The 24060-nt window shown below is 43.3% G+C and overlaps 1 pseudogene across 1 annotated transcript; it reads left to right on the top strand.

Moving 5' to 3' along the window:
- Window positions 1-15039: 15039 nt before the first annotated feature.
- On the top strand, window positions 15040-17665 carry LOC146347913 (uncharacterized; annotated as a pseudogene). Its single transcript, XR_014790471.1, has one exon. The product of XR_014790471.1 is annotated as an uncharacterized LOC146347913 (transcript).
- The last annotated feature ends 6395 nt before the right edge of the window (window positions 17666-24060 follow it).

The raw sequence follows: 24060 nt of genomic DNA, 5'->3' as shown, positions 1-24060 counted from the left end.
ATTGCCTTGGGGGCAAGAACCTATCTATTTTTGCCTATGTAAGTCTGCATGATCCCATGTATATGCCTATATAAATAAACTGTAACCATAATACAAAGCAGTACAAATCATGTTTTTAAAAAGGATAAACAAATATGTGGGAAGAAAGAAACAGATTTAATGACAATGTTTTAAGTCCTATGTGGAATTTTTCCCCCTTTAAAAGAATTACATTTCTTTACAGCTGCTGCATGGAGAATAGATCAAATTTCATAAACTAAGGAATGTGAAACCAGGACATTGCTAACTTGGGAGGAAGAACTTTAAGAAAAACAACACATTGTGCAGACTAATTAAAGGAAATATGTACCAGGAAACCTAATTCCCTAGTTGTCTGTTGTGCATCTGACAGGTTCAAGTACAACCTCCAATGGAAGAAGATAAATGGGCTTTAAAAAAGAAAAGAATAAATAGGATGCAGGACCAAAACAATACCTCTGTGGAGCCTTAAAAAGCAGAGCATAAGTGAGGCCTCAGTGTGATATAGTCAACATGCCATTTTTTTTAAGCATTCTGTCAATCCTATAGATATGCTTTCCCTCTCTGCTCTTCAAAGTATTCTTAAAGAGGGTGGTCTTGGCTCACACAACCTCTCTCTTGCTACTCGACATGAGGCAGCTCTATTGTTTTCCACTTCTCTGCTACTGTGGCTTGTTGGAGGTGATAATTGTGCTCAGTGTTAATTTCTTCAGAATCTGCCACCTTCCCCATCGATTCTCTCACATTTCTGCTTGAGCAGTTTTCTTCTGGAGCTGAACAAATTGGCTGTCCTAACCTCTCACAAAGTAAAGTTGGAATGTTCTGGCACATTGGAAGTTGGCAGTTTTTCAGGGGCTAGTTATCACCAGGATACACGCTGATTATTCCTTTTGTAAAGCTAACATTATTTGGCAACCTTACATTTACAGTGGAACATTGTTCACATTTCATGTGATGTTGATGGGCTCAGGTTGTTTGCTGTACAAGCAGAGAAAAGGAAGTCGTGCAAGAGCACCCGCCAACCCCCCTCTTCACCATGCTAAGTGGAAAAATAGGGGAAATCACACTTCTTTCCCTTCCTTCTTTACAAGTAAGGTAACACCATTAAAACAGTTGAAGTGGCATGCACAGGTAGGGTAACATTTTACCTAGGGGGGTGGGGAAACTGAAAAGGCACCTCATCTTCCCATACATTCTTGCTGATGACTCATAACTCAAGAATCTAACATTCCTAATGATACAATTTGAGGATGCTTCCTACTGATAAGATATAATTCTGTGAGAGCAAAGACACTGGAAGAACCTTGTTTATTGCCCTGGATATTGTTGTCATTACAGAATTAGAAGTCTGCATGTTGCAACTCTCACATTAGGTCTTCCTTGGTGAACACCACACCTTTGTTTTGATGAGCTAATTCAAATAATCTTACCACTACAGAAACACCGAAGCTTTAAAATGCATGGCTTCTTTGTCCTCTTCTTTTATGATCAGTTTTATTCCCAAGATCCTTGTGGCTTGGCTGGTTAAGGACTTCTAGTGTAAGCCATGCTTTTTTCTTTCTTTTTTTGCAGTGCTACCCAAAAAACACAATAAGATCTACTAAGTATATATGTGATTCTTCATTAAGACAAATATATTATTTGACAATGAAAATTTATCTAAAATGTACAGGCCAGGATCCAAAAAGGCCTATGGATGCCTGCAAAGATTTTCTGCCTCTGTAAGGGAAAGCAGATAATTTCCCCTTTCAGCTGCAACCACTAATAACACCACTCAGGAGTAGCGGTGGGCAAATAAGTTGATTTCTGGTCTATATCACTGTCACATGTATTCATCCTTTCTGGTCTGTATTAGTGTTGCATATATTCATTCACCCATTAATCTGTTCAGTCCCATTTCTGTATTAATCTCCAAATTGTTTTTTTAATAGGCACAAAAATTCACATGTAAAATTTATTTAAAGAGTTTTAAATATTTCTCTACATATTTTCTCTCAAAATACAAATTTCTAAATGTATTTTGTTTTGAAATATGCATTTCTGAATGGACCTTTTCTCAAATAATGGATTTTAAAATATGCTTTGGTACATTTTTTGAGCTGAGAACTGCATTGGAAACATTCAGGAATGTCAAAATCCAGTGAATAACAGGCCTAGCAATCCTATAATTACTGTACACTGGTCCAGAGATGCAGCCCATCTATCAGAGAGTGTCCCAGCAATGATGCCAACATGCCACCCATACACGGATAGTCAAGTGAACTCATGACAATCTGGGCATGCCCACTTCATCACAACACACATAAAATACCCCCACTCCAGCAACCTCCAGTGGCTCACTCCATAGTAAGTGGAAAGAGGGGAAAAAGGCTCCTCCGTTTGTTGGCTAGCTGATGGTCCAATAAATCAACTAGACATGGGTAAGCTTCTGGATCAGACACATGTTTATTACGAGGCTTGCAAGCACTCTGTCAGCAAAGGGGCAGAGAGCCCAGATGCCCCTTTGCTGACAGAGTGCCTGCGAGCCTCATAATAATAACATAAAGGCATGAGGATGGTGTAATGTTTTCAGGATTATAAAGTGAACCACAGAGACTGAATTATCAGGAACAAACTTTACTTAGCAGTGAGCTGCTAACAAACTATATACATAACTGAAAGTAGTCAGATACCACTTGGTAACCTTTCCCTGCTGGTGTCACCCATAACTGATTCCCCCTATACAACCATCTCTAAATTACTTTAGTTCCTACACACATTACAGATGGGAAGCAGAAGATGGGAGGACGTGCTCCCACAAACCTTTCACTTGCCTGGTTTTTTTTTTAAAGCCGTGTCAGGAGCAAAAGAGAGAGAGCTCCTACGACTCAAACCCACGCTGAAACCACCACAAAGGAGCTCCCTAACAACTCCGCTACAGCAGCAAACAGCAGTCGGACACCTCATGAGGCATTTGTCTTCCTCATCATTCCCAGCCACAGGAGCCAGTCATCGATGCCAGGAACACAGACGATGCCAGAAGAACCCTAGTCTGGTTGACCAGAAGATGTTTTATTTGCAGGAGGCCCCTGGTTCATATCCAGGGCGGGCAACCCCAAACGAAGAAAGCAGAAAGGTTCCCCACACCCAGGCACACCTGAGCCAGTCAGGAGGAATACAGCATGAGCCAAGCAGCCCCCTTTTGCCCACCCTCCTCCCAGCAAACTATGTGACCTCCCCTCTGTTTTGCCTAATAGGTCAGGTAGCATCACAGCAGGACTAATAACCCCTACTTGTCCCTCATCATCCCACCCATGTCTCATCTCACAGCATCCCACCCCCTCCTCAAACCGTTCCACTTCCACCTTGACCTCCCTGTGTTGACCAGGAAGGTCTGAAGAGAGATTGTAACCAGGTTTGACAGAAGGTGTTTGCAGTCCTCCCCATGATCAGGTACCCTGATTGCACAGGGCTCCTGGTCATGCGTAGGACTGACCACAGTTACTGTCTCACTTCAGACTTTCCCGGTCAGCGGAAGAGTAAAGCAGGCAGGGGAAATACACACATCCCTGTGCCCCCTCCATGCTTCTAACTTTGTAACTTTTGAATAGGGTTCAAGCGACTGTTCATGTACCCTGGTAGCTTCATGCATCCCACCTGTGCACTCTTGAGAGGCCTGTCCAAAGACCCTGAGTGAGCAGAAAAACGAAATGCTACACTGCCCCTGAGCCCATCAAGCTCCATGCGCCCCTTTCAGTCCCATCCAGAGGCCACCTGAAGCCAGACGACCCTAGGGAAGGGGAAAGGGGTCCCTATCTGCTAACCTCTAGCAGCGTACAGCAACATCAAAGCCTTTATGGAACAGCATCCAGCATGGAGGAGATCCTGAAAGGGAAGGGAAGAGTTGCAAACCAGTTACCCTGGCAGACCTGATGTAAGGTAATATAGGATTGGTTGGCCCATTATCCACTGGATTTCTCACTTTGAGAATGTTTCTAGTTCAAAGAATATCTAAGAATTTGTTTTTATTTTGAAAATCATGCAAGAATACATTCAGAAATGCATATTTTGAGAGAAAATACATTTAGAAATGTATGTTTTCTTTGTGAGTGCCCCCACCCTCTCCTGGGCTGAGTGGGCATATAATATTGTTGCTGTTCCCCTGCCATAGCCACAGCATACCTCTGGTCCTATTGTAAGCAATAGGACTGCTGAGGTTAATGCACATAACATTTTAGAATACACTTTGAATAACCATTAACTTTGCATGACAAATATCCTGGTTTTGCAGTTAACTTTCCCTAAGTTTACCTTTGTAAACTTAGGGAAAGTTTCCTTAAGACAGAGCACAGTTCTAAAGCAGTTTTCCTATTGTACCTTGTTTCCAAGGCAGAGGCAAGAAATTATTGTGTTTACTTGACAGCCACCTAGTGGTAAACAGTGGGGCAAGATTGATTTATTTTTTACAGTAAAACACACACAACATTCCCAGCGGAACATCTAATTGCAAAAGAAAATTAGATGTGAAACCAGCCAAATTATTTTAATTTCTATTTTCTCTCTCATGAGTAGAGAACAACTTCAATGATGTAAATGGTGATACGTTATTGTAAGTGATGAGATATAGAAAAGCTGTCTCTTGGGTGCTGTGATGAGCATCCAATCCCCTTTGCTGCTGTAGACCCTGTGACCTCTCTTCTTTGCCACAGCAAACAAAGAAACCATCCACATCATAATTAGTTCTATGCCTTTTCTGTAAAGCTGCTGCTTGCTCTCCTGAAAAGAAACTCAATGCCATGATCAGACTCTGGATTTAATTCAAAATCTTTGACCACAGAACACAAAAGTGCAAAGAATCCATGGCCTCAATAGGGAGTAATGTGTAAATCACCATGTGCTTCTGAATATTATTCTACTTGACATTATTTTCTTAGAAATCTATGAAAGCAATAGAGAGAGACCACATTTATGCACTATTATCACTCCAAACAGATAACCATATAAATAAGAATAGATTAATGAATGAAATGAATAGCAAGATCCACACCATTAAGAACACATTCTGCCAAAGGCAACAGTGGGAGAAATATTCTGAACATGTGGTGATTGTACCCAGTGATAAGGCAGAAGTGGGGAAAAGCTAGGATGTTTTAAAAAGTCAGGTTACCAGAGGCTTCTACAGTCAGGGCCAGAAATATTGGAACAAGGATAACTGTTTTGGCGGTTGGCCTCGGTACACCACCACATTGACGTTGAAAGGAAACACACCCAGATGGGAGCGAAGTCAGGACTGTCAGCTGTAATTCAAGGGGTTTGGCAAAAGTGGGGCACCAACCATTCAGGAAGGACAGCCAGTGGCATACATACACAACCATCATTGGTGGCTCATAAGTAATGGAAGGAATGGCTGACAAGCAGCTGCACAGCCAGGTGTGGCCTGTTTCTTGGGTACCCTGTGACCAATCAAGCAGATAAAAGGCCTGGAGGTGGTTCTAAGTGTTACATTTGCATTTGGTAGCTGTTCACTGGAACTCCCAACATGAGGTCCAAAGAGGTGTCCATGTGAGTGAAGGAGGCCATCATTAGGCTGAGGAAACAAAATAAACCCATCAGAGAGATAGCAAAAACAGTGGGAGTGGCCAATACAACAGTGTGGAACATCTTGAAAAAGAAGGAATTAACTGGCAAGCTCAGCAACAGCAAAAGGCCTGGCAGACCACGGAAGACAACTAAAGTGGATGACCGCAGAATTCTGCTCGTGGTGAAGAGGAACCCTTTCACAACATCTAGCCAGGTCAAGAATGCTCTTGCAGAGGTAGGCATGTCATTGTCAACATCTACAGTCAAGAGACGGCTTTATGAATGTAAATACAGAGGCTTTACAACAAGGTGCAAACCACTGGTGATGCTCAAGAACAGGCAGGCCAGAGTAGCCTTTGCCAGCAAACACCCAAAGAAGCCTGCCCAGTTTTGCAATAAGATTCTTTGGACTGACGAAACCAAGATTAACTTGTACCAGAATGATGGGAAGAGAAAAGTATGGAGAAGGAAAGGAACAGCTCATGATCCAAAGCATATCACATCATCTGTCAAACATGGTGGAGGCAGTGTTAAGGCATGGGCATGTATGGCTGCCAATGGAGCTGGGTCACTGGTGTTTATTGATGACCTGACTGCTAATAAAAACGGCAGGATGAATTCTGAAGTGTATAGGCCTATACTTTCTGCTCAGATTCAGCCGAATGCTGCCAAACTGATAGGATGACGCTTCATTTTGCAGATGGGTAATGACCCAAAACATACAGCAAAAGCTACCCAAGAGTTTCCCAAGGCAAAGAAGTGGGATGTTCTTCAATGGCCAAATCAGTCACCTGATCTCAACCCAATAGAGCATGCTTCTCACTTACTGAAGACAAGACTGAAGGCAGAAAGACCCTCAAATAAGCAGCAGCTGAAGGCAGCCGCAGTAAAGGCCTGGCAAAGCATCTCAAGGGAGGAAAGTCAGCATTTGGTCATGTCCATGGGTTCCAGACTTCAGGCAGTCATTGACTGCAAAGGATTTTCATCCCGGTATTAAAGGCGACCCTTAAGTTTGAAATGATGTTGGTTTGTTCCATTACTTCTGCGCCACCAACAACGGGGGTGTGTGTATGCCACTGGCTGTCCTTCCTGAATGGTTAGTGCCCCACTTTTGTCACACCCCTTGAATTACAGCTGAAAGTCCTGACTTTGCTCCCATCTGGGTGTGTTTCCTTTCAACTTCAATGTGGTGGTGTACAGAGGCCAACTGCCAAAACAGTTATCCTTGTTCCAATATTTCTGGCCCTGACTGTATAGGTCATCTCAGTGACTCAATATATCATAAATTTAATCAATATGAAGAATTAGCTTCTTTTGTTTTAAATAGTCCAATTTCTTACTGCATCAACACTTAGTGTTTGGGATGGATCTCAGTAGTGATATCAGTATCACAAAAGATTATGTTACCTTAGGTTTTGCATGCAGCTTTATTGGCACAAATATTTCGATTGGATCATCGGTGTTGCACCTGGAAAAAACAATAGCCTTCCTTGGATATATAATATAATATAATACATGCTGTAATTTAGAATGGAAAAAATGTCCCACAAAGTATACATACAAAAGAAACGCCAAAAGAAAGTATCCAGAAATGTGGGGTGCTCCTTTCTGTCCAATATGAAGAAAAGGTAGTCTCCAGTGTATAAACCAGTAACATTTTGTAAATATCAAAGTTTTTTTTGATAACAAAATCATTAACAAAGAAGCAACCAAAACATGAATATTCCAAGGAATTCTGGAAATATTATGCAATTCCAAAGGCAGAAATGACCAAAAGACCACCCACTCATGAGCAATCCCACTGATCCTTTATTCCAGGAGTGCATAACCCATGGCCTGTGGGCTGCATGCGCCCCTTGGCTCTAGGTTGTGTAACCCCCATTCACTTTTCCCCGCAGCTGGGCTGGGCCATGGGGAAAGACAGCCTCTATTAGCAGCACTGGGACAGTGATCCAGACTGGGGCCATGGGTGGAAGGGGGAGGTTTTCTTTAGTGCTAAGCAGGGAAACCCCTTCTTATCATTGATCAGTGGGTTAAGGCATTTAAGCTTTAAACACACTATTCTCTATTAAGTATTAAAGAACGGTATTGTATGAATACCGTTCGTTGCCTGAAAGCATACAAAGAGTAGACATGCCTAGAACATAAGAAGAGCCAAGCTGGATCAGACCAAGGTCCTTCTAGTCCAGCATTCTGTTCACACAGTGGCCAACCTGCTGTTGGCCAGGAACCCACAACCTAGAGTTCCTTCTGAGTAGACATGCCTAGAATTGAGGATAGAGGGTATGAGGCGGTGCCTTGTAGTGAATCAGACCCTTGACCCATTGAGACCAGTACTGTCTACTTCAAGTGGCGGTGGCTCTCCAAAGCCTGAGGTTGACGTCTCCCAGCTCTGTTAAGTTGAGATGCTTTGAGCTGGAGTTGCAGTGATTGTACCTGGGACGTTCCACATGCAAAGCATGTGTTCTTATGGGAATACCAAAGCTTACAGATCCACAAAGTGAAGGGTGAGTTGTACGGCATCTCAAACAGGCTACATGCAACAGTGCTCTGGCACCAAGCTATGAGTTGCATCCAACAGCGGCCATCCACCAGTGGAACAGAAACTGCTGGAGGAACAGTGTCCCCCTCCCTCCTGCAGCCCCTGGTGCACATCCTAAATCTGCTCCAGTGGATTGGAGAGCTGAAATGGGGTGTATGCTGAGAGCTGCAGGGGGAGAAGAGCAAGGGGAAGCCCTGTTGCGTGAGAGGAAATCCACGTGCATGATATTGCTTTAACCCTATGGCTGTTCCTTGTACGTGACGGGGAGCTTGCCTGACTTGTTTGCCACAAGCATAGCCTGCAATTTGGAATGCCATTGCTTAACCCACATTGAGATGGTTTGCAGTGACATGCAAAATTGCAGATTCTGCTTAGGGTGAATCAGCCAATCTCCACAAACTAAGATGTAATGGAATCCCTGGTCCTGTCATTTGTGGGGTGGGATGAAAAGGAGAAAACAACACCTCCAATAGGCAAACTAGGAAGAAGGGGAAAATTCTCATGCTGAGTAATGGTAGAAAACTTTAATGTAGTTCTATGTGTAAAACCCCCTCCTTTAGGAGCATGGAAGGAAAATGCAGTGTGCCTTTATAAATGCAGAAAACAAGAAAGTGTTGCTCCTTTGTTTTTCTAAGATTCATACATAGACAGCAAGTTTGTTTCTTACTTCTAGCATTTCTGTATTTTCCTTCCAACTTCCATTTAGGAGTTTTTACTCCAAACTGCATAGAGCTACATTCTGCAGGGGTTCCCAAACTTTTTGGGTCAGTAGGCACATTTGGAATTTTGAAAGTGTTGTAGGCACTCTCAAAAGATGGCTGCCATGTGGGGATGGGGCTTGCCTGTTATGAAAATTTCAGTTGTAATACATCTAGCTTAGTCTAAGCTATACTGTGTCTGTTTGCCATCTGCTGCAGAACTGCCATGCTGGCAGGATATAGTGCCTTCTAAGGAAGTCAGGAATGCCAAGAATGTATCATGCAAGAGTACGTGACTAGTTTCCTGCTCATGCTGAGGATGTGCGGAAAGGCGATGCCTGTTTCCTGCTTCCTTTCCAGCTAGACAAAGAATTCAGCAGAGCGCAGGTGTGAGCCACCATCCAAAGACTTTGTATATAAGCCTCTGAATCACACTGTCTAATTGCTGTCCTTGCTTTGGTGCTCTAGCCCCAAGGACTGCCTTATTCTGCAGAATAAAATTGTGTTGGACCAGACCTCTGCCTCCTCTTGTTCTTGGTGAACAATTGGATAGTCTACCAGGAATACGAACACAGTTTTTGTAACAGCTCTGGCGAGCCAACCAGGGAATTTTCCTGTGTGACTCGAGAGCTGAGCAGCCGTCAGATCAACCCGAGTGGAGGGCACCCCAAACCATGTTTTGGTTCGCCATGTCGACTTGAGGTGGCTACCACCCAGTAGCCCAGCCAACAAAGGACTCCTGAAGAGACGAGACAAGTGACAGTCTTTGGAGGATGGGACGCTGTCTGGAGTCACATGAAGGCCGAGCCACGAGGTAGGTCAGATCCATTTTGGCCAGGCCATTTGGGGAGTGGAAGCCTCCTGTTTGCACTTCACCTGAGCCTTGCCCCAAGTGGCAATTGACAACCCAGGACTGGCAGGATGAGATCGGGACACTCCGTGGAAGAAAAGGGCCAAGACCCACTGGGATGCATGTTTCGTAATTTTAAATTGTTTAAGCTTGATTATGGTGTTAAAATGACAAAGGAGGAGCTCATGACGTTTTGTAATAGAGAATGAGTAATTTTTGGTGTCGGCTGGCTGACTGGGGGAAGTTGGGAAAATACTGTTATTGCCAGGGTTCATGTTAAGGTAACTACTGATGGTCACTGGGACTAGTTTCCTTATATTGATGCTTGGCAAACATGGATATTGAAAAATCCTGATTGGATAAGGAAATGTAAAGGCCAGTATTGTAAAGTCATGATGGTATGCTCCGAGGCGAAATCCAAAGTCCCCGTTCTCCCCAACTCAGGCCCCACGGAAGGAGCCTGAGGACTGGGAGGCCCCGCCCAAGGTGCCCTGAGTCTCCCCGGTCCTATTCAGCCTGTTAGGTTGGGAGGGGAGTTTGCTTGGGATGGGAGGGAGTACTCCGGGGAGAGCTCATCTACCAGTTCTGCAGGTACATTACCCCGATCTGAGGCAGGACCACCAGCCCTGCTGTGGCTACCTACATTCCTGTGTCTCACTCCCTCTGTGCTGAAATACCCACCATCGTATCCAAGTTTGTTAGAAGAAGCAAAAGCAGTTGAGAAAGTTGCAAATTCTGAGGAAAGAGACTCGTTTGAAGCCTTAAAGACTGTGGAGGAATCAAGAAACAGAGATGATATTTTAGATGCAGTAGAAACAGTTGCGGATGTATATTCACCGCCCCACTTGAGGTCAAAGACCAAGAAGGGCTCGTATGAGTGCAGGATGATGAAAGTGGGAGGAGAGTTCCCTTTGCGGGAGGTAGTTGGCCCTGACAGATGGACTTTAATTTACGTGCCATTCAGTACATCTGATTTGTTTAATCGGAGAAATCAGAACCCCTCCTTAAGAGAGGATCCTCAGAAAATGTACAGGCTATTTGAGTCCATTTTCCGAAATCATAATCCTACTTAAGGAGATATACAAACCATGTTAAATGAGCTTTTGACTCTGGATGAAAAGCGGATGGTAGAAACGCAAGCCTTAAGGCAGGCCCAGACCGAGAACAGAGCCACCGGACCGCTCCCAGCTCAGGCACTACCAGACCGAGATACGGATTGGCAAGCTGGATCGGAGGGCTTACTCTGCTACAGGCGGCTCATTTTACATGGGGTTCAGACTGCCATCCCCAATACTACAAATTTAAGCAAATTATATGAGGTCCGGCAGGGACTGACCGAAGACCCTAGCACCTATCTTCAGAGGTTGTTTGATACGTTCCATCAGTACAGTGATATTAATCCTGAAGCTCAGGAGAATTTGTGGATGGACATTAAGGGAAAGCAGCAATGGACATTAAGAGAAAGTTGCAGAAGACTGATGGAGCAGCAGCAATGCCCCTGCCTCAGTTGGTAGAAATTGCTTATAAGGTGTTTGTGAATCGTGAGAAAGTAGAAAAGAAGAAAGCCAGGCAGAATGCAGCTCTGATTGCAGCAGCAGTTACAGGGCAAGTGCCCAATTGAGCAGACAGAGTCTTGAAGAAGGATTTTGGAAGTCAGAGGAAGCGTTTGGGGAAGGATGAATGTGCTTATTGCAAAGAGAAAGGGCATTGGCGAAAGGACTACCCGAAGCTGAAGGGGCCGAAGAGGGGGGCCATGGTGGCCATAGAAGGAGAAGAATCAGACTGACGGGGACCAGGGTCCAGAACCTCCACCCTGAAGAGCTGCTTGGCTCTGAAGGACCCTCTGGTTACAATAAGGGTGGAGGGATGGGACTTATTGACATAGGAGCAACCTATTCCATGTTGCTGAAAGTACCAGTGCCACAAATTAATAAGGAGAGAACTGTAATGATTGAAGGGATTGAAGGTCAACCTTCTAAGGTCCTTTATACCTTTCCCCTTCTCACGAAGATTGGAAATTGCCATTTAGAGCATGAATTTGTTGTGTCTGAAAGGTGCCCAGTTGCACTACTCGGTCGGGATTTGTTGACAAAATTACAAGCAGAGATTTTCTTTCGGGATGACAAGATGGTTGTCAGGTTGTCAAAACAGCAGGGATCCAACTGTCAGATGTGTTTACAAGCCTATATGGATGAGGACATGTGACTTGCAGAAGACTAACATCGGAGTGTCATTGTGGTGAGCAAAGCCCCTAAGGGAGTGTGGGCAGGGAAGGCACCTGCCAGGGCAAAGTTTGTTAAGCCTGTACAGATTGACTTTAAGCCCGGAGCTCAACCGATAAAGATTAAACAATACCCTTTGTCACTGGAAGTCAAAAAGGGACTGAAACCTTTGACTGAAAAATTCAAGAACTATGGTTGGTTAAGGGAAGGAACTTCGCCCTTTAACACCCCTATAATTAGAGTAAAAAAACCTGCCAAACCTGGAAAAGAGATTGAGTATCTGCTTGTCCAAGATTTAATGTCTGTAAACAGCATTATTAGTACGGACCACCCTGTGGATCCAAACGCACACACCATCATAACCCAAATTCCCAAAGAGGCCAGATGGTTTTCAGTACTTGATCTAAAGGATGTGTTCTTTTCAATCCCTTTGCATGAGGACAGTCAGAAATATTTTGCATTTGAGTGGGAAGACCCTGATATCCACACTAAGATTCAGCTTTTGTGGACCGTCCTCCCACAGGGACTGACCGTAAGTCCCACTGTCTTCACAGGTGAGTTGCAAAATGACCTGAGGCAGTGGAAAGAGGACCGGCTGTGGGTGTCCTTACTTCAGTATGTAGATGAACTTTTACTGGCCACCCGGACTGAGGAATCATGCACTGAAGCTACTATCTCCCTCCTGCAGGAATTGAACTTAAAAGGCTATAAGGTGTCAAGAGAAAAGGCTCAGATCTGCCAGAGCTATGTTACTTTCTTGGATTACTGGATTCGGAAGGGAACCAGAGATCTGAGCACTGCTTGGTTGAATGTCATACAGAAGACACCAAGGCCTAAAGATCCTTGAGAGTTGCGAGCATTCCTTGGATTCACTGGATTTTGCAGAATGTGAATACCTGATTATGGAGGGAAGGCAAAACCCCTATATGAAGCTTTGACAAAAGAAAATATTATCCACTGAAAGTGGACAAATGAAATGGAAAAGGCTTTTCTTGATCTGAAGCAAGCCTTGGTATCACCACCTGCTTTGGCCTCACCAGACCCCAACAAACCATATCGGTTTTATGTACATTAAAATAAAAGAGTGGCATCAGGGGTTTTAACCCAAAGGACAGGTGCTTCCTGGAGATTTGTAGGATACTATTCCAAGACCCTGGATCCAGTGGCAAAGGGATGGCCTGCTTGCCTGAGAGCCATAGCAGCAACTGCACTCCTAGTAGAAGAGGCCCAGAAAATTGTAATGGGAGCAGACATGGAAGTGCATACACCTCATGGTGTACCCCAGATTCTGGGAAGCAATGGAGACTAGTTTCTGAATCCGTCACGCCAATCACGCTACGAGATCTTTCTGCTTTCCAGCCCAGGCCTCACATACAAAAACAGCAACCTTATGAATCCTGCCACTTTGCTCCCAGAGCCAGACCCAAATTGCCATGATTGTCTAGAGACTTTAAGTCATGTAACTTTGATCAGGCCAGACCTCACTGATTTCTTGTTACCAAGGCCAGACCTTGAAGTGCTTGTAGGTGGCTCCAGCTACATGATAGATGGAAAAAGATACACCGGATGCGCGGTAGTCACTCTCGAGAAGACTTTATGGAAAGAGCGTCTTCCCAGCCATTGGTCGGCACAAGAAGCAGAAATAACAGCCTTAACCCGAGCTCTAGAAATAGGAGGAGGAAAAAGAATAAACATCTTCACGGATTCACGATATGCTTTCAGCAAGGTACATGCGATCAGAGTGCTGTGGAAAGGAAGAGGTTTCATTACTGCTTCGGGACATAAGATTGCAAATGGACCCCAGATCATGAAGCTTTTAGATGCCTTGATGAAGCCAAAAGAAGTAGCCGTGACGCATGTGAGGGCACATGGAAAGAGTGCCATTCCCGAAGAAAGAAAAGGCAATGCTTTGGCAGATAAAGCTGCAAAGGACGCAGCATGGATGGGAGGTGAAGACGTACATTATGTAGGAGCCCTAATCCCATACTTGAGTACAGACTTGGTTCCTATTTACTCACCGGCTGAAGATGAAAATGCTCTTGAATACAATGCAAAGCAAACTGAAGGTGAGTGGTGGGTGATCCCAGGAGGCAAAGTTTCCATACCAAGGTCTCTTTTGAGTTTTATAATAAGAAATTTGCACCAAGCGACCCATCTAGGATGAACTGCAATGGGAGATACGCTTGTGAGATACATTGTAACACCAGGACTGTATGTTGAAACCCAGATAGCGGTGGCTAATTGCCCTTTGTGTCTCAAGAACAATCCAAAGTTGCCTAAGCCTCCAGCACCAATGGGAGGTCACCCATGGGCTTACTATCCTTTCCAGAGCCTTCAAATTGACTTTTCAGAATTACCCCAGACTCATGGTTATCGGTATCTATTAGTAATAGTAGATCAATTGACTGGATGGGTTGATGCCTACCCAACTCATACAGCTACTGCACAAACAATAGCCAAAATCCTGTTAAAAGAAGTAGTTCCTAGATTCTTGTTACCTGAAGAGATTGAATCAGATCAAGGGCCCCATTTTATTGGACAGGTGACGCGAGCAGTGGCCCAGGCGCTACAAATTGACTGGAAGTTACACTCCCCTTGGAGACCTCAATCCTCAGGCCAAGTTGAGAAAATGGACCGCACTCTAAAGTCAATGCTTACTAAGATTTGTTTGGAGACTAAGTTGAAATGGCCACAGGCCTTACCAATCGCCTTGACCCGAGTACGATGCACCCCAGGAGAAGTGTTAAATTGATACCTTTTGAAATGTTGTATGGGCGACCGCCTCGGATATTACCTATGGCTGATAGCTTAAATGTAAATTTAGAAATAGGAGCTTTAGAGATTCAAGAATATGTTACTGCCTTGCAGTCTGTTTTGTCTTGTCTTCACAGGTTTGCAGCACCACACCAGTCCTTACCTTTGCACGCTCCAGTGCATAATTTCAATCCCAGTGATTGGGTGCTGATCCGGTCCTGGAAAGACAAACCACTTACTGAGAAGTGGAAGGGTCCGTTCCAGATCCTACTCACTACTCACTCCCGTGAAGGTCGCTGGAGGAAAGAAGTGGATCCATCATAATCTGAGTAAAGCCATCACCTTCACCAGAGAGGGTCACACCGGAAGTTGACCCACCTGAAGACCACTGTTGGAGCAGCGAACCACTAGAAGGGCTCAAGTATTTGTTCAAGAGAAAGCTTTCTCCTAACGTTTAATCATGCATATTATTCTTTCCTTCTTAAGTTTAGTTGTCTTAACATTCCCCACTCAGGTAAAAGGAAATTGGTTTAAGAGGCATGCCGAGTCTATGTTTAAGCAGAATGGAAATGATTCTGTCCTTTATTACAAACACCCATCAACTGACAGAGACTTCACTTTGTTGCCTGCCTTGATTAGAGAACCGCAGGTAATAGTTGAGTACTTCTGCTCTACAGAAGCAGGGTACTCTCTTTTCCAGGGTTCCTGATGAACTGAACAAAACTAAGTTCTGAAAGTTCAAATTCCAGACTTACACCAGTGGAATGTGTTTCTGTTGTCGACATTCTGGTAGCTGGAATAATAAAACCCCTAATTATAACAAGGCTAAACCTTTCTTAGACCAGTGGGGAAATTATTCACAATGCATGGACCGATTCTGGCTTTGGGGAAGTTTCAGATCCTCCTATTCTCCTTCAATTAATCTTAGTGAAACTGATTTTGGTAGTCTTTACCCTGAGTACCCTAAGTTTTCCCCTAATTATATTGGGATGGGTAGCATATGCTCAGGCTGGCAAATGAGGGATCCCAACCTGTGGTTTGTCTTTGATGGATGGGCCACCAATTATCATCCGGGGAATTACCAATGTGTAGGGGTTGGGTATCTCACCATCCCGGTACAAGTGGTAAAACCTCAATCTGAGAGAAGAAAAATAAATGTTGGAAATATGGGACAACTTGTAGGACAGATAGGTAAGAAGTGTGATGATATCGTGAATATTGGAAAACAATTGTCAGATTCAGAACCAAACAGGGTAGGAAGAGGATTGCTTACAGGATTGCTTACCTTGGGTTCATACCCAGGAATCATTGCACAAGAAAACAGAAAAAGCATACTATGCCTTACTTGCTACTTAGAGAAAACCATCAATGCCACAGCCATAATAGTAAGGGCCATGCAATCTGAAATTGAAGATCTCAACCAGCAAGTGGCCCACCATCGGTTTGTTCTCGATTATCTCTTAGCGCAACAAGGTGGCTTCTGCACCTTAGTAAAACAAGGGTGTAGAGTAAAGTTCCATGATTTAAACAAAACCATAGAAAATGAAATCGCCAAATTACTAGATATGATTGGACAGAACTATTCGGGGGTGAGTGATTCTTGGTCATGGTTGACTTCCTGGCTCCCTGATTTTGCATGGCTACAGCAACTTTTGATTGGCTTAGTTTTATTTGTTATGATACTATTAATGATGGTTTGTGCGTTTAAGTGTGTAGTCCACTGCTGGGCCAAAGAGAGGTATGGGAATTGAGAAAAGCCTTTTGAGGGGGGAGTGTTATGAAAATTTCAGTTGTAAAACGTCTAGCTTAGTCTAAGCTATACTATGTCTGTTCGCCATCAGCTGCAGAACTGCCACGCTGGCAGGATATAGTGTCTTATAAGGAAGTCAGGAATGCCAAGAATGTATCATGCAAGAGTACGTGACTAGTTTCCTGCGCATGCTGAGGATGTGCGGAAAGGCAATGCCTGTTTCCTGCTTCCTTTCCAGCAAGACAAAGAAATCAGCAGAGCGCAGGCGCGAGCCACCATCCAAAGACTTTGTATATAAGCCTCTGAATCACGCTGTCTAATTGCTGTCCTTGCTTTGGTGCTCTAGCCCCAAGGACTGCCTTATTCTGCAGAATAGAATCGCGTTGGACCAGACCTCTGCCTCCTCTTGTTCTTGGTGAACAATTGGATAGTCTACCAGGAATACAAACACAGTTTTTGTAACATGCCCATTCATAAAATGGCTGCTGTGGTGGACATTGCCAGCCACGAAACACTCATTTCCCAGGAGGAAAACTGGTGAAACATGGGCCCGGTTCATATGTCATGGTGACAATTCCTGGTTGTTTAACCCAGGAATTGCAGGGACAAGCAAAGCGCACAAGCCACAGACTCATCATTTCTGCTTTTAATTAACAACCCAGGAACACCCTGCTCCAGGGTTTCGTGACATGTGAATCTGGAAACTCTGAGTTGTTTATGGGTTAAACAACCCAGAGTTAACCCAACAACAAACCATGGCTATGCATTGGATATGGCTATGCATTGGATATGGAAGTCTTCCCCTAGTGATTGAAAATGTTATCGCAGGCTTCAAACACATGAACACATCTAAAGTGGTTAAATTAATGAGATTTAAAAACAAAATAACCCTAACACACACATCCCTAGGATCCTCTTAGTATGCATGACAAGTTTCAGTTGTCTAGGTTCCATGGTTTTGGAGCTATGGCATTGACAGATGAACAGACAAACAGAAAATCAAATTGATAGTCATCAGTTGGGAATACCCAACCATGGGATGTGTGCATGGCTCTCTCCCTGGCTGTTTTAAAATGTCCCTTAAAGACCTGGATGTCCCAGTCTGCTTTTAAATGAACACATACCCCTTTGTATTTTAAAAAAACTCTATAAAATTAGAGCTTTTACTGTTGCTGTTACTTTGAATGTTTTATACTGCTGTTTTTGTATTAATTGTATGGGCTCGAAAAGCGGTATAAAAATATTTTCCATAAATAAAATGTATAGCCTATAGTTGTGCAGCTGCTGTCATAATTTATCTGTGGCCTGTTTTTTGGGATTATTGTCAAAGAATGATCGGGCAATTGCCATGGCAGGAACCAAAGCAGGAAATGTACATGTGAACAAACACTCGTGGCCCTAGTTTCAAACACTTGCTTTCTGCTTCTTCAGCGTTGAGGAAATACCAGTTGATCACTAGGTGGAGCCCCTATGCTACATCCACAATACTTTGAAAAGAAGCAAAAGGAAAATAAAGGACGAGAAACTCACATTCAGAATATGATTTGTATATTGAAGAAATAAACACAAAAGAAGAACTAAAGAGCTAAACACAAAATTTAAAGAAGCATTTTGTTTCATTGAATGTGATTCACTTTGATAGGGTTCTACCCATAAAGCAGCCAAGAAAGAATTTTGGATAGACAGAGCATGGTTTTGACTGCAAAAAGGTGACAAATACCTAATTCAAGTTCAGTGTATTGAGTGTAAGCTGCTTGCGGGGCTATACCATTTCCAAGTGCAATGGGGAATTGCACAATTGAACGCTTCCTCAGAAAGGGTTTAGGTGAAATATCTCTCAAATGTGCTCAATTTCGGTGCACAGAAATTTTTTGGTTTTTATTTTAAGGCAGAGGAGCATTTAAACATGCAGTTCCCATGCTGAAGGCCAGGAAAACTGCACTATGTGTTTCTCTGAACTTGTAATTCAGCTCTAAGTCCCATGAGCAGGAAAGATTTTAGTAATTTTGTCCCTATTATAAATTAATCAGAACTTGGATTCTGACTTGGATTCATGCACAGAGGAGGGGGTTGGACTCGATGGCCTTGTAGGCCCCTTCCAACCCTACTATTCTATGATTCTATAATGCTCAAAAAATTAAATGGCAACATTAAAAAGGCATGCTCATGCCTATTTTTTCAAACATCAGTGTGTCCTTCTCACATTTATATCAGCAGTAACGTACTCTGGTGTTTACACTGAGCCTCAAGGCATAAAAGGGTTTGGGAGGACTTTGCCTTGAAGGGCGCCATATAAATATTTTAAATTAAATCCATACATACATGCATAATCCCACAAGAGTTCTAATAATACTCTCTATTTAGATAGAAGTTCCTATGGCAATCACCGTGGGACACATGCAAACACATCGGAGTGGCACTACACACTGCCAAAAAGAAGGCAGAGATTTGCATAAATTTCCATATGCTAATTTATATCTATGGATACAAATTTAGAAATCATTACTAGAATTTAAATAGAATTATAATACAGGTCACCATAGTGAGGAAGACTGTTAGCAGGTGATATTATACATTTTATTTTAATAGGTAACTGTTGATGGGAAGTGTCAAGGCCCCTGCTCTCTCTTGTTAGAGGTCTTTATTTAAACCAGATCTGCTCTTCAGATAAAAGACTATCTTTTTTAAAGCAGGCCACCCCGCCACCCTAAAACAGAAGTAAGAAAGACTTCCTGTGTAGAGCAAGACTCAATGTATCAACATGTTGTATGACAGGAAGCCATTCTGTGGAATGTGCAAGAAGAACATAAACCTAGCGCAGCAAACATCTTTTCCTGTTAAGTGAAGGTTTTACAGAGTTAAAAGGAAAGTTCCTTTATTTCATACTCTAGTAATCTCTTTGTGTGCAACAGCAAAACTCAGACTACCAGCAGAAAGCCGATTCTGCAAACACAGCCCAGTGCTGGCTGCTGCAATACTACTCTTCCTCTTTGATGTATTCCCACAAGGAGAAGTAACTGCTATCCCATAATCGTTTAGATTAAGTAAAACAGCATGGAAGATTTTGCAGCTGAAGACAGCTCACTGCATAATTATTTCTGGACCAAAGGAACGAGACAGTACTTCCAAACTGCACTGCTTCTTTCAAGAACCTCCGGGGAAATTGCAATAAACTGCTGTTAGATCTTCCAAGTTGTCATTTGGTACTGAACGACTGCTAAGAGTAGATTCAGCAGGAAATGAGTAGTTAACAGTCCAGGCAAGCAAAACCTCATACTGAGAATGAGAGGAGGCTTCCCCGTCCACCCAACTTACTTGAGAAGTGAACGAATTAAGCTTGCTTAAAACATTCAGGGCCCCACCCATTGGACACAACACTGCATAAAATCTGCATTTGCTCATTTACATTGAATATGTGCAAAGTTAAAAATAATGACTAGAGTTCCTTTAAATTTCACAGGAGGCAAAGCCAGCCAATTACTTTCTCATCCAAGTCAGCTCAAACAAAATAATATTCTTAAATTAATTTGTACCCTGACCTAGATCATCCCAAACCAATGGGAAACGTTTTTTCTAGCCTTAGATACCATACAGCAGAAAGTTTGTTTTGGGGCAGTGAGGTGTTGCAGCATGTGGGAAGGAAAGAGGTAACCCTTCCCTCCCCAGCTGCAACCCCCCTTGAAAATTGTCCCCTGCATGGCAATGAAGCTGAGAAAAAAAAAAACCCTTTTCATTGACACCAATGGACAGTCAGGGCTTTGTGCAATAGGTTTGGAGCCTTGAGAAATACATTTGGGGCTGGGCCTAGCAACGCTTCTGCCCTTTAATCTTGGAGCTGGGCCGGAGCTCAAAAACACACGTCTTTTGCACGCAAAAGGCCCTTGGTTCAACCCAGGTAGGGCTGGGAAGGGCCTCAGCCTGAAACCCTAGAGAGCCATGGCCAGTCAGTGTAGAGAATACTGAGGTAGATGATCCAATGGTCTGATTCAATATAAGGCAAGCTTCCTGTGTTCCTAATCTTCCAGATTAAAGAGCTAGGAAGCAGTGGTATAACCACCATCTTTTCTTTGCTCCACCACTAAATCTGAAATAGACATGCCTGAGGGCCAAACTAGATGTGATCTGAGGTTCCCTATCTCTTTTGCCAGATTTTTAAAAATACATTAATGATTATCAATAATTAATACTTAAAGGAGCACAAGAGTGCCCCTTTAGTTCTGGTGAGCTGCAAGAACAACAAACGTTTCCATTATTATAACCTCTAGGTTCTACTGCTTATAAACATGACATCTGTAGAGCTAATAACTTGAAACTCAACATCAATAATTACCTGATGAGGTCTACAATCGTGCACCATTTCAAACCGATCTGATGCAAATTGCCACAGATACAGCAGGTTAAAAAGTGCTGAAAATAGACACATTTGTATTTTTTAACTCAAGCATATCCTATATTACGTGGCATATCATATATTTCTTTCAAATGTTGGGGGAAACTACTGATGTACTTAATTCAAGAGGTGTGTCTTTCACTGGTTTGGTTAAATTCTGAGCTGCAGTTTAAAAATTATCAAGGTTTTTCTGCCCCATGAAAGCCTATAGCAGCAACCAGTGGAGGCTGGTGGCTCTTATTTCAGTGGGGCTGTGCAGCCATTAGAGGTTTCAGTCAGAAACAGCCAGAACTCTAAATGAGCTATCCAAGGTGCTGAACCTATTCAGGGGATAGGGTTCAGGACCTTGGATAGTGCCATTAGAGTTCTGGCTGGTCCTGACTGAAATCTGGAATGGATCTACAGCCCCACCAAAATCAGAACCACTGGCCTCCACTGGCAGCAACTGCTGGCAAAGTTATGTTGGGCATGCTCAGTCTCACTATGAAGCTGGAATGCTGCCAGTACACTGTTCCTGAATTCCACTTTTCCTGAATTCCACTGTTCCTGTCAGCATTCTGACAGGGGGGGAGCAATAGAAGGGAACTGCCAATTGAGAAAAAAGTGAGGTAATTTTGAAGGCTGAGATACTCTCACCGATGAAGAGTGTGAGGAACCGTAAACAGCTATGCTGGAATCCTGTGCAGGCGTACTCAGAAGTAAGCTATTCTGAACATACAGGGACATATCTATTCATTTGTACGCATCTACTCAGTTAATGACTTGTGCTTTGTGTTGTTTTTTCAGAAGAGTGTAATAATAAATCTTTTTAAAAACCAGGGAAATTCAATGATAAAAAAGCCTGCTGGTTTAAACCTGGAGTTAAGGTTATCTCATGTTGGCTCAAGCTCCACAAAGCCTGGAAATTGGAAAGTTAGGCTGATGCCTTAACAGGCGTGCCCCATAATCAGTAATTATGTTGTGCAATGTCACAAAGTGCGCTTGCTTACAAGCAACAAACAGGCATGGGTCAGCTCACGGGAGGATACCTCTAGTAATACAGCAAGATACAGCTGCTTTATAAAGCAATACAGGGCCAGGACAATGTAGGGCATCTTTGCTGGTCCATCCTCCCCATCTGGATTTGGGCCTGCAAGACCCAGGAAAAGTGGGAGTACATGGAGGGTAAGTCGTAAGCAAGCACAATTTGTGATATTGCACCATGTAATTACTTATCATGGGGCACGCCTTTTAAGGCATCAGCCTAACCTTCCAGTTTCCTGGCTTTTTGGAGTTTGAGCTAACATGAGATAACCTTAACTCTGGTCTTGAACCAGAAGGCATTTTGATAATTGAATATGAGATTAGCAGGCTTGGAAAGCTGTAATCAGAGGGAGTGACTCCTTAATTCTTAGCTTTCCTGCTGTTTGTTAAAAATGATTCATTACACACACACACACATGGCCAGCTGCTTTTTCATACTGACCTGATTTGCATGACCAAATTAAGCCACTGTGGCTTATTTAAGCTGCGGCACATGCCGGGCACAATTTCCATAATCACCCCCGGGCACAGCTTGTCATGTCATCCACTCCCGGGTAGCATAGCTTGTTGGAGGGAGAAACAACCTTCCACTAACCCATGGGCTGTTATAGGGTTATTGGAAGGTTGTTTCCTCCAGCAAGCCATGCCACCCAGGTTCAGACGACACAACAAGTTGTGCCTGGGCAGTAATTATGGAAATTGCACATGGCATGTGCCGTGATTTAAATAACCCATGGTGGCTTATTTGAATTGTGGCACCGGCCGGGTGCATGCCAGGCACAATTTCAATAATGACTGCCCAGGCGCAGCTTGTCACGTCGCTAAATAAGCCTCAATGGCTTATTTTGATCATGTGAACTGGCCCACTGAAAGAGATACCAGGACGCAACTCCATGTCATGTGTAATTTGGTTCTATGTGGTGAAATTTGGACTACAGTATACATGGCATTCCATTGGCACAAATCTCTTGTCTTGCTAACACTATGCAAGCCATCACACTCCAACTGTACGTTTCCCAGTGACAAGGAGCAAGCCACTGAAGGAGACAGAATGCTGGACTAGATGGGGCTTTGGTCTGGTCCAGAAAAACAGTTTTTATATTCTTAAGGAAATTTCTCCCCACCCCCTCACCCCCGTCCCAGCTTCCTTTTTCTTTTTTACAACCTGCCCCAAGTTAAAGGTTTGGGCTGGTGAAGCCAAAACAGTAAAATAGAATAAAATATTCCATCTAATTCAATTACATTTGTGATGAAGCCTTGTCGTTGTAGGCTGCTTGCTTGGTAATCCACGAATTGGGTTACTGGATCAAGCAGAGAAAATTGCCTCCTATGTATAAGTAAAGTAACATAAGTGCTGGGATCCAAAGAGCTACTTCAGGCACACCCAAGGTTTTTTTTTTACTTACATTCCTTGAACAGCTGCCCAGCCCCTATCATGCCATAAAGCAACCTGATTGTGGAAGCTTCCCTGAGTTGGCAAAACAGTTTGCCATGTGGCATGGGAAGCATCTGTTTGAGAAATGAAAGCCCAAAGGCCCCCTTGAGTATGCAGAAGTAGTTGTGCGACTTGCTGGATTCCAGCCAAAATCTTGCTCCTCTATATAATGCACTGTCATGTTTGCACAGAATTTATTTCAGGTGCTGACTTCAAAGCATGCTTGGGAACATTTAATCGTTGCCATCACCACCCTAAGAAGCACATTATGCAAGATCAATCAAGGCTTGTCTAGTGCTTTGAAGACAGAACAGCTCATGCAAGCGCTGAGTGGCAATTATTAAACTCATGCTCAATTCATTACTATGGCTAATCCCAGCCCTTATGACATATTAGTGTTACTGCAGCTGTTCCAAAATAATTTTATCTCTGACTCCATTACTGAGGATGGATTTGGGGGGCGGGGTGGAGAATAATTGTAGAATATTTTATAGCACTTTGCGCTGTCATTTCTGAGCCTTGGAGATATTTCTGTGCTTATTGCATATTTGTAGCCTGTTTCCAGTCATACAGAGTTGGTAACAAAAAAGGCCTGCATTTTCATACATTAAGCTCCAGAAGGTAAGCCTTGACGAAGCATAAAATACTAGACCAATAGAAAATGTGAAGTAAGGGCCACAGAAATAATGTTTGCACACTGAATTAAGGGGTTGCGGAGTACTGGTCTCCCAGTCTGACAGAAGAACCAGTGTGGTGTGGTGGTTAGATAGACTAGGAAGATCCATTTTCATATTGCCACTCAACCATGAAGCTCACTGG

The sequence above is a fragment of the Heloderma suspectum genome, chromosome 4 (assembly GCF_057233095.1).
Source record: "Heloderma suspectum isolate Gila_16-S chromosome 4, 16-S_ref, whole genome shotgun sequence".
Lineage (NCBI taxonomy): Eukaryota > Metazoa > Chordata > Lepidosauria > Squamata > Helodermatidae > Heloderma > Heloderma suspectum.
This window is presented reverse-complemented; position numbering and strand designations above follow the sequence as displayed.